Source organism: Schistocerca nitens, chromosome 6, assembly GCF_023898315.1.
Source record: "Schistocerca nitens isolate TAMUIC-IGC-003100 chromosome 6, iqSchNite1.1, whole genome shotgun sequence".
In the NCBI taxonomy this organism is placed as follows: Eukaryota; Metazoa; Arthropoda; class Insecta; order Orthoptera; family Acrididae; genus Schistocerca; species Schistocerca nitens.
In genome coordinates, this window is record NC_064619.1 from 560,782,872 (window position 1) to 560,794,880 (window position 12,009).

The window sequence follows — 12,009 nt, forward strand, 5'->3', positions numbered from 1 at the left end:
CTCGGTCACCTCCTGTCCGCATTGACGGCACTTTGAACAGTGGACGTTACATTTCAGATGTGTTACGACCCGTGACTGTACCCTTCATTCGATCACTGCGAAACCCTATAGTTCAGCAGGATAATGCACGACCACATGTTGCAGGTCCCCTACGGGCCTTTCTGGATACAGAAAATGTTCGACTGCTGCCCTGGCCAGCACATGCTCCAGATCTCTCACCAATTGAAAACGTCTGGTCAATGGTGGCCGAGCAAGTGGCTCGTCACAATACGCCAGTTACTACTCTTGATGAACTGTGGTATCGTGTTGAAGCTGCATGGGCAGCTGTACCTATACACTTCATCCAAGCTCTGTTTGACTCAATGCCCAGGGGTATCAAGGCCGTTATTACGTCCAGAGGTGGTTGTTCTGGGTACTGATTTCTCAGGATCTATGCACCCAAATTGTAATCACATGTCAGTTCTAGTATAATATATTTGTCTAATGAATACCCGTTTATCATCTGCATTTCTTCTTGGTGTTCTAATTTTAATGGCCAGTAGAGTAGCTGTGAGAACAGGTATGCATCATACCACGTAGCGTTAAAGGTTTGGATACGGAATATTCAGCGGTGCAAAACCCGACTAGTACTCTTCACATCCGTCAAGTACATCTAATGAAAACGTAATGCCTTCAGACACGCTCCATCTGCCACACCTTTGCAAGTGAATCGCTAATGAGGCGGCCAAGGTACGCGCTGCTGACATACTGGTACGGGCTTCCTCTCGCTTTTTCCGACAGGTGGGCGTTGCCCGGAAAATCCAGGAGCGATACCGCCCTTCAGAGGAATGATGCTGGGTCACGTGAAAAATTCTAAAGTGGTGCGTGTCGTTATTTCGAGCTGTGCCACAGAGAATACTTTCACGCTCAGGTGTGACGGCTTGCTTTTAACGTCATTAACTTACTGATTCGCCGCTGTCAGTGGAGAGGAGATAGTGGATGGTAACAGCGAAGTGTTCAAGAGTGTAATGAGTGGGTGATGATTTAAACAGGGAAAGAGTTCCATTTAGTGGTGAATGGAGTTGCGAATTATTCCACTGATGTTACACGTAAAAGTGCTATGTTGCAGCTGTTTCTCAGTTTCTATATACGACCTTAACAGCTCTAATCACACACAGCCAGACTTTGCAAACAGAAAAGAAAGAAGCTTACTATTTTATCTGTGGGATGACGTTTTAAAGACGCCATAATACATGGTCGGCCTTGTGAGACTGCTAGGACATAATTGCAAAATGAAAATTTTTCCCCCAAAAAATTACGTAAGAAACCAGAGGGGCATTGATTTATTTTGATGAGCTCTAGATGCATCACACTAAGTGATACCAAACTCAGAGCCAGAAAAGATTTAATTGTTGTAATCAAATGAAACGAAATGATTCCAGAGACCTTTTGAAGTCTCAAACATCTATGATGTAATAGGCAGACTCTTGCGACGAATAAAAATTAGTTCCAGGGCCTTGGTGCAAATTTTCATTCATCTTATCAGTCTGCATATACAGGATGACTCACTTAAAACTTGCACCTCAAGCATTGTGGAAATCGAAAGAGCTATTGATGTGCGGTTTTTATAGAATGGATTGGTATCAGGGGATCGTAATGTTAGCCAATCAATAGATCGTAATAACACTTAGAAAGTGTATTTTTTGTGCAAACATACACTTTTCTAAATGGAACAATGGTTATTGACATATAAAAACTAGAAGTAAGGTAAGTTAGAAGGTCGGTGGTGTTCGTTGCAGGATTCTAGTGCGAATCGTTTGCGAGATATCGTATCTTGAAAAGTTCCCACACTGGTACTTGCACAATACCTGTGGTAGCGCACACTAAAGAACAAGGTTTCCCGTGATTTCCCTAAATCGCTCCAGGCAAATGCCGGGATGGTTCCTTTGAAAGGGCACGGCCAACTTCCTTCCCTGATCCGACGAGACCGATGACCTCGCTGTCTGGTCTCTTCCCCCAAACAACCCAGCCAACCCCCTAAAGAACAACATAAGTGCACACACTAGTTACATGGATTCTGACCAGTTAGGAGACAACTGACCATCACAGATTGAGTTCAGAATGACCACCGGCAACGTCACTACACGCTTCCAGTGTGGTAGGGAGCGACTGCTGCACACAAGTTGGCATTTCAGCGGATACGTCGGAGCAGGCTGCAGCAATACGTCGTTGCATATCATTGAGTGTAGTTGGTATGTCCTTGCAGACAGCGTCTTTCAGTTTCCTCCGCAGAAAAATATCTACAGGCGACAAATCAGGGGAACGGGCCGGCTAAGGTACAGGTCCTCTGCGTCCATTCCAATGAATCGAAAACAATTCGTGAACACATGCTGTAGTACTTTGTGCACTATGGACAGCCATCATGTTGGTACCAGATGTTTCTCCTAGTCTGCAGAAGAACGTCTTTTAGCATCCGTGAAAAATGGTCTGCTAGGAGGCTGCTTGTACTTGTGCGCGTTCAGTCTTCCCTCTATGAAACACGGGCCTATGAGCTGATTGTTTCAACATCCCACACCACACTCCATGTACGCTTACGTTCCACCTGACGAAGCCAACGGGAATTGTCAACAGATTAATAGTGTATGTTTCGGCGGTTTACCTGGCCACGGTTGGAAAATGTGGCTTCATCACTAAACAAGAAACATGATACATCGGGAGTATCCTGTTTAATGCCCACGTACATAAATCAAGGCAATTATCATAGTCGTTTCCATGTAACTCTTGATAGGGAGAGATGTGACAGGAATTGAACTTACGTCGATGGAGAATGCGTAGGACACTTCCCGGACTCATGCTACTCCTCGTGCGATTGTGTGGTACCTAAAGTATAGGTCAGCTGCAACAGCAGCAAAATCATTAATTTCCCCTTCTTACAACATCAGTTGCTTCCTTCTGTTACGTTGTCTGGATGTTACACTACCACTATTACGTACCTTGTTGAAGAGGTTGATGAATAATAGCCGAAAAGGTTGACGTCTATTGGGATATCTTGCCGCATACACCGTACCAGGACAAATTGCGTTTTTCCTACAGCATGAGAATGTCGTCTTTTTCTGTACTGGTAAATCCCATAGTCCACTCAAGACCTACTGCTTGGGATGTCATACACTGACTGACTAGCAAGTCGCAGTGATCTCAAGGAACGCACAAGAACACTGTAAGTTCAAATGGTTCAAATGGCTCTGAGCACTATGGGACTTAACATCTATGGTCATCAGTCCCCTAGAACTTAGAACTACTTAAACCTAACTAACCTAAGGACAGCACACAACACCCAGCCATCACGAGGCAGAGAAAATCCCTGACCCCGCCGGGAATCGAACCCGGGAACCCGGGCGTGGGAAGCGAGAACGCTACCGCACGACCACGAGATGCGGGCTACACTGTAAGTGAACATAAGAACATCGTAACCAGCAGCTACACAGGTTCAATGGCACAAACAAAAGTCAGTTGAAAACTTTTCATAATACGATATCTCACAACGACTCGCACTAGACTCCTAGAACAAACACCACTGGCGTTCTAATTTACCCTACTTTTAGTGTGTTAATGTCGATAGCCATTATTCCATTTAAAAAAATTATTGTTTACACAAAAAATACACTTTGTTAGTATTATTATAATCTATTTATTGGCTAACAATACGAGCTCCTTACTACCAACCCAGACTGTGCAAACCGCAATCAATAGTATTTTCCATTTCTCTGTGGTACATGATTCACCGTGTATTCTTAAAAAGTTCTCTGAAACCATGTAGTTTCATTTGATTACAGCGCCTTTGGCTGGGTTTCAGGCGGGGTCTTCCGTTTCGTTCGATGCTGAGATGCTATTCTAATATGGTTAGAGAGCATCTATAATGCTATTCGAGTTTATGGGGTATACCAAGTGAGGTGAGGCGTGAACGGAAGTTTTGACTGAGGAGCGAGGCGTGCTAGTATAGTTCGTGCAGTTGTGCAAAGCCAATTTGCCAGGGTCGCGTAGCGGTTAGCGCATCTGCTTAGTGAGCGCGGGACCCAGGTTCGAATCCGGCCCTGCCACAAATTCTCATTCGCCGCATCAGTCTGCCTTTATTTTTGTGCCTCATACCGTATGTTCAACGCACCAGATTTCAAGAGAAACACTTTAAACCCCGCTCCCGAAACCTTTTACAACAGAGTCATATACGTACGAACGTATATGGAATATTGAAAATAGCTAACCATGTCGTAGGCTAAAATTCTTTGTGGACTACATAGTAACCATCTATTGTGTTAAGTGAGTGGGGGAAGCTATATTCCTCTACAATAAATAAAAAGTTTAATTACAGGCACTGGAGAAATAACCGTTTTGAGCCAACATCAGCCATCTGCAGGCTAATAGAATCTTCCGCAGACAAAGTAATATTAACCATAAATTCCATGTAAATAAATTTCTACATTACGTTCTCTGTGGCTGTACACAGAAACTGAAAGAAAAACAACGTTAACGCAAATCACAGAACACAAAAACCACCACATGTAGTAACAACGTATACGTATAAAGTCTTGCCCTTTTTTTTCAAATTTCAGAATACTTTCTTAAAAATTCAGTGTTATATATGTACACGTAGAAAACAGAAATTTTGTTTTTATTTAATAGAAAATCAAAAACCCTCTGACGATGATGTAACTTCAGCGTGACATCTTTGGGTAAAAAAAAGAAAAATTGTTTGGTCATGGCGGATCCCATTCAAAGATAATACGTACGCAGATACTCACAAGACCATCAACCTCAACATGAATTTAATTTATTTGTTCAAATTTGGCACACATCCTAGATTTTAAAAAAAATGGAGATCTTATTCTAGGAAAGGAAAAGTAGTGTTTTTCACATGTCATAAACATTTAAATTTTGCTGGAAAACGTTCACCGTCCTAAATATTGTACGCTGTCAGCTCAAACAATTTCGGTACTAGATTAATAAAAAGTGTACAGAAGTTAAAATGGTGGATTTAATGCTTCAGGTGTTCTACATAGTGTTCCCTCTCCTGCCCCCCCCCTCCCACCCTCCCCTCCTCCCTTCCTCCAGCTGAGTACAACGCACAGAACGTTCATACAACTACGTGAAACTGTCAGACTAATCCTTCTTTGGGATGATCAACTCGCGTCGCATTGGCTTGAATGTCGGTTACGCCGTCAAAGTGTTGACCCTACGTGTGAATTTCTGTACTTTACCGCTTAATAGTAGGTTAGAACTGATAACGCCAAATTTGGTCACCCACGATGATTTTTTCCAGACAAGAATTGCTCGAATCTGGCATTTCAATCAGGTTGCGGCAGCCGTCTCCACGTCGTTGCTTTTGTTCGGGTTCATCGTGTGCGGGACAAACTTTGCACTTATTTTTCTCTTTATCAACACATTCTAGAGACTCTGTATGTCATCAATTAAGATAGATTAATCATGCATCTGTTTTTGTTCCTCCTGCTTTCCTTGTCTTCCGATATAGTTATTTTGAACCCTGCGTACCTTGTATTGGCTCATGTTGTGGCCACTGGACTGCATCTATTTGTCAGTTGGCTATTCAGAGTGAACACAACTCTACAGATGTAATATCCGAGGATGAACGAATATTTTCTGAGTATTTTAATGAATGGACCCGGTGTCTGTGGTGGTTCGTTGCAGAGTAGCAGAATTTCATTTGGTTTTTTGATCCCATCCATCTTTTTTTTTATGTTGCACTGAAACGGTGTGCTCTGTGTGTCCCATTTGGAAACAAATTGTTTCATTCCCTCCGGTATTTGCTGTTGGCAACAGTAATGCTACTTTGCTGTTTATATGTAGACACCCACGAGTAAGCTGTTCCTGGCCATGCGAAGTATGCTTGGACACCCGATCTGGAAGAGTGATGAACGGTTTGGGCAACAATGAACTGGTCGCACTTGTCTTGCTCCATACATGACTCAAATGGACCTTTCTTCTGGGGACAATGTGAAGGGCCTAGTTTACGAAACTCAGATCCATAATCACATGAACATGGTTGCTAGCATTGTCGTAGCCATGGAAGCAGTACGTAAAACTCCTGGAATTCTTGAGCGTGTTAGACAGTCGCTGGTGGGTCGCTGTACGCTCTGTGGTTATCTGCTGGTCGACATTCTGAACAGCACCTGTACATTAAGAGTTCTGCATTTGTTACGTACTGTGCTATATTGTACTGTGACAAAACACACTGAGCATACTCTGATAAGAGTACGTGTTTCGTCTGAATGTTGACACATTCTTAGGTGTTTTCTGTTCTACAGTATCATCATTTCATACTGTCACATTTCTCACTGTTGTGAAGCTATTTTGACAGAAACAAAGGTAATTAGGGCAGGAAACCGAATAAAGCATAATTACGTTATTATTCTGTAACGAGCCACCGCAGACCACGAGCACCACCAGTTAGAAAGTCGAGGCGCGCTCGTGTGGCGTCACGCAGAGCGCGCTAGGATTGGCGAGGCGCTGCGCTGATAGAATCGAGGCGCACCTCATGCAATCTTTCTCAAACGATTTTTACTGCATCTGTTTGTTAAAAAATGGTTCCTACGTTACTTGTAGCTTTGTATCTAAGCTTCATGGTAAAGTGCCCATTATCTCGCTAATGGTCGTAATTGTTGTGATGTCTACTTTTATCTAAGACACTGTGCGAAATTGAACAAGTTTGCACTGAAAAATAGGGATCGCTATGGTTTTTCATTTGGTTCATATTATACCATACGTTGTTGCATATGAAATTTAACTAACATGCTAAATTTTTCTTTAGACTTGGGAGGATGTCTGTATCTGTCTATAGTCTCTGGGTTTTATGTAGGGCGTTCACTTCCGACTGCACGCGCGCGAGAATGAAACATTCATAACATACCCCATATCTCGTAAATCGTTCGAGATATCAAAAGGGGTTTTGAGGCAAATAATAGCACGCAAAGAGGAGGGCATTAAGCCAGATAGCTAACATGTGGATCCTTCTTATCTGTGGCGACTTAGCAGAAGATATAGTTTTTTTTTTCTTTCTTTGTTCAGAGCAGTACTGTAATTTTTAAGAGTCATTAACAGCTAGTGGAAAGAGAATTTGACAATATCAGAAATATGAGGTTCTTTTCTTATGTTCCAATAAATCGACACAACGAGGTTTCCGTAAGTTATTGACTCCTCTGGTCGCCAATTGCTTGTTTAATAAAACATTCTGTTTCAGGCTAGCACCTATGTTTTAATCATCATCATTACTATTTTCTCTTTATCTTCATATACACGAAGATAGCTGAAGTTTGTGTGTTTTTGTCTCCATTGACAAAGGACGTGCAAAACTTCGAACACTTAGAACCGCACGAAATGGTGCTTAGAACATAGATCGCACATACCAGTCGAAACAAAACTGCGCGTCTTACAACGAGAGCCATTTGCATGATCACCTATCCACGGTCAATGAGAGGTACTTTGGTAACGCGGTGAAACAAATTATCGGTATAAAAGGACCGAAAACACAGAAATTTCAATGTCTTGACTTGTTGCTATTTTCCTCTCCGCTTAAAATACACTGCCTGACATAGAAACTAAAGCACACAGAAGGGAAGGAGGAAACGAAATGAAACTTCTCAGGCTGAGAGGATATGAATGTTGCTTCAGTGATTGCAAACTCTAGTCAAATTTACAGTGAACTTTGTAGCATGAATCCCCTTCTAAATTACACGTTGCACCCTCTCTGGCCTGGATGCACGCTCTAATTAGGTCGGGAAAAGTGTCAAAAGGAGCTGCAGCTTCTCCTGAGGTAAAATCGCCCCTAAATGTTGTAAATGGTCCTTGGTATCATGGATACTGGATCTGGAACAGAGTTGAAGTCCGAGCTGAACCCACGCATGTTCTTTCTGGAATAAATGCAGCTGGCTAGGGGAAAATCTCAACACCACGCAGTCGGTTGATAAAGATACGTAGTACATGTGACCAAGCACAGTATTATTGAAAAGTGGCACCACCAAACTGTCGCATGGGAGCTGACACATGAGGACGCAGGATGTCCGTTATGTACGATTTCCCCTTAGAGTTCAGTTAGTCACTACCAGCCTTGACCCACAGTCATACCAGATGGCTCCCTACACCATGACACTAGGAGAAACAACACTGTACGTTTCGAAAACATTCGAAGACTGGCACCTCTCCCCTGGTTGCCATCGTACTCTCCCACGATGATCTACCGGGATGATGCAAAACCGTGGTTCATAACTGAACACATTTGCGTCCCTGTACAACACCACTTCAAACGCAGCCGTTCGTTTTCTTGTGCTGACGACAGCCAACACATGGGATAAATTCCATAATATGGCTGCTGCTCGTCTCAGATCAGTGGTGCAGAATCACATAGTATGGTGCAGGGAATCCATTACCTGTTTTCGGATGGCAGGAGCCGATGCGAAGGGGTTACTATGTTCATGGTGCACTACATGGCGATCCTCCGTTGTGGTGGTCAGATGGGGTCGACTGAAACGTTGATGATTATGCCTGCTCTCAGGTTCACATGCAGTCCAACACTGGATCACTGTCACATCTGACTGCCCCACAAATCGGGATACAGCACGATTTGACTATCTGTCCAAATGGATAACTACGGTGAGGTCCCATTCAAGGTCTGCCAGGTGCTGATACAGTGTCTCACACGAGTACACGGTACACTAGGTGATCAAAAGTATACGGACCCCCAAAAACATACGTTTCTCATATTAGGTGCATTCTGCTGCCACCTAGTGCCAGATACTCCATATCAGCGACCTCAGTAGTCATTAGACATCGTGAGAGAGCAGAATGGGCGCTCCGCGGAACTCACAGACTTCGAACGTGGTCAGGTGATTGGGTGTCAGTTGTGTCATACGTCTGTACGTGAGATTTCCACACTCCTAAACATCACTAAGTCCACTGTTTCCGATGTGATAGTGAAGTGGAAACGTGAAGGTACACGTACAGCACAAAAGCGTACAGGCCGACCTCGTCTATTGACTAACAGACACCGCCGACAGTTGAAGAGGGTCGTAATGTGTAACAGGCAAACATCTATCCAGACCATCACACAGGAATTCCAAACTGCATCAGGATCCACTGCAAGTACTATAACAGGCGGGAGGTGAGAAAACTTGGATTTCATGGTTGAGCGGCTGCTCATAAGCCACACATCACGCCGATAAATGCGAAACGAGGCCTCGCTTGGTGTAAGGAGCGTAATCATTGGACGATTGAAGAGTGGAAAAACGTTTTGCGGAGTGACGAATTACGGTACACGGTATGTGGCGATCCGATGCCAGGGTGTGGGTATGGCGAATGCCCAGTGAAAGTCATCTGCCAGCGTGTGTAGTGCCAATAGTAAAATTCGGAGGCGGTGGTGCTATGGTGTGGTCGTGTTTTTCATGGAGGGGGCTTGCACACCTTGTTGTTATGCGTGGCACTATCACAGCACAGACCTACATTGATGTTTTAAGCACTTTCCTGCTTCCCGCTGTTGAAGAGAAATTCGAGGATGGCGATTGCATCTTTCAACAAATTGACTGCCCTGCACAGAGTCCTGACCTGTATCCTATAGTACACCTTTGGGATGTTTTGGAATGCCGACTTCGTGCCAGGCCTCACCGACCGCCATCGATGCCTCTCCTCAGTGCAGCACTCCGTGCTGCCATTCCCCAAGAAACCTTCCAGCACCCGACTAAACGTATCCCTGCGAGAGTGGAAGCTGTCATCAAGACTAAGGGTGGGCCAACACCATATTAAATTCCAGCATTATCGATGGAGGGCGCCACGAACTTTTAAGTCATTTTCAGCCAATGTCCGGATATTTTTCATCATGTAGTGTATCTCTGAGTCCTTCGTTGTGATCATTCAACATATGACACTATTCAGTCCTGGCAGGCATGATAAAAACCCTAAACGCGAGCAACACCAATGCACTCTGGTGGCTGTTCCACCTGTCACAGAGATTTGCTAGTCTAATCATTTACATACCCGTTTATGGTGTCCTTGTACGAAGTTACATTAGCATGCGACCATGTCTTCTGGGTGCTTCACCTTTTTGTCTGACAGTGTAATTACTCTATCTGAACAAAAAACTTTCTCTACTGACCTGATAGTGTCTTCCAAGTGCAGGTGTGGGATTTCAGTGTAGTGGTCCAAGCGAAAGAGAACAGAACAGTATGCCCATCTGACAAAAGCCACTTTTCCACGTTTAGCGTTGCTTCAACCTTCAAATAGTCCAATATCATAATTTGAAGATGTAATTAGACTGGCGTCTATGATGGACTACTTGAATGCAGAAATCACGCCGAATGTGACAAGTGGCTTAAGTCAGAGCTGCATAGTGATCAGTTCCACTTTACTTATACCGCTTCATTGAAATCCCACACTTGCACCTTGAAGACTGAATAACTTCGCAACACCATCAGGCTAGTAGAAACAATTTCTTGTTCAGATGGCGTAATTACTTTCAAGCAGTGTGAAAGATATAAGTAAGAAGTCACGACATCCAAACAAGTGTCCTATTAGAACGATATTGTTTCTTCGTCATACCAAAGTTCCTTCTTTATACTATGAATAGGTGAACGATCAAATATCTCTCGTGGTAAGACGCTTTTGCATCCGAATATTCATACTACTGTTATTGGGATGAGCGTTCGAAAACATATACTTCCGCAGTAAGAAGAAAATTCGTATTTTTGAAAACACTTGTATCATGTCAGAAAATTTTACATTTATTCTAAACAACACACGCTGTAATAAATGACAAAATGTAACAACAGAGGTTCGTTATTATTATGTGCAACTACAACGTCAGAAGATATTCCAACGCTCTCAGCTGAATAGAAACCAGTAGCAGGAGAAACAATTAGCAGAAAGGTCTTGAGCACCTAAGAAGAAAAAGTCCCGTTTGTATTCCTGCAGCAACTCGGCGGTCTTTTCATTTACTGGAATAGCGCGTGACAGAGCCCCACTAGTAACAAAACGTACCTGATCCACATCTCCGTCTCTCGCGTTCCGGGACGTAAATAGCTCGCTGCTGCCGCTCTAGACGGCACTCTATAATAACAATGACCGAACCAAACCCTTCATAATTTCTTAGGAACTTCGCAGAGGTAAGACATACGAAGTACAGTCGAGTTATAACACGTACGATTTTTTTTCTCAGGACTGGAAACATATATAAAAACGCGATTTGTTTTAAAATACGCGTTGGATCGTTGTGAATGCACGATGGTGATGGCAGCACAAAATGCCACACGCAACTCTAGCGGTAGTGGCAAGAATGAGGCCAGTTTTTTGAAATTTAAAATAGCGACGTTTTCATTACAAGATCAGTTTCGTTTTCTCCGTTTTCGTGGTGTGACTTAAATTGAAATTCATCGCCAGTTGAGTGAGACATATGATGATGGTGTCATGATGTGTCTAATTACGCTCGTGGATCTGACAGTTCAAAGAAAACAGAACGTCATATGGCAACAAACCAAGACGAGCTCAATCTCGGCCTCGCACCAGCCCGTATGACGACATTATTGAGAGAGTGCAGAATGTCATTTCCGTGGATAGCCGAATGAGTGTGGAACACATCGCCTCCGAAGTTGGTATTTCTGTGGGGTCTGCATAAACAATCCTGCACGAAGCCTTCAGAATGCTGAAAGAGTCCTTCAGGTGGGTTCCACGAATACTGACGGATGACCACAAGGCTGTGTGCTTTGCATGTTGGCGGGCAATGTTGACTCGTGATGCTGGCATGAATGGGAGTTTCTTTTCATCGGTAATGGCAATGGTTGAGAAATGGAAGCGCCAGATAGCTCAATGGAAGCGCAGACAATCACCACAACAAAAATTTCGGCTAAGTGCCAGTGCTGCAAAAAATATAGTGGCCATGTTCTGGAACAGCGATGGCATAATCCTTACTCATTGCGTTCCAAACGGCACTACGGTGACAAGTGCACCCTACCAAGATGTTTTAAAGAACAAGCTCCT

The 12,009-nt window shown here is 43.6% G+C and overlaps 1 protein-coding gene across 1 annotated transcript in view; it reads left to right on the plus strand.

Moving 5' to 3' along the window:
- The window catches only part of LOC126262391 (venom dipeptidyl peptidase 4-like), a 605,446-nt gene that overhangs the window by 303,220 nt on the left and 290,217 nt on the right, over positions 1-12,009 (plus strand). The window lies entirely within an intron of this gene.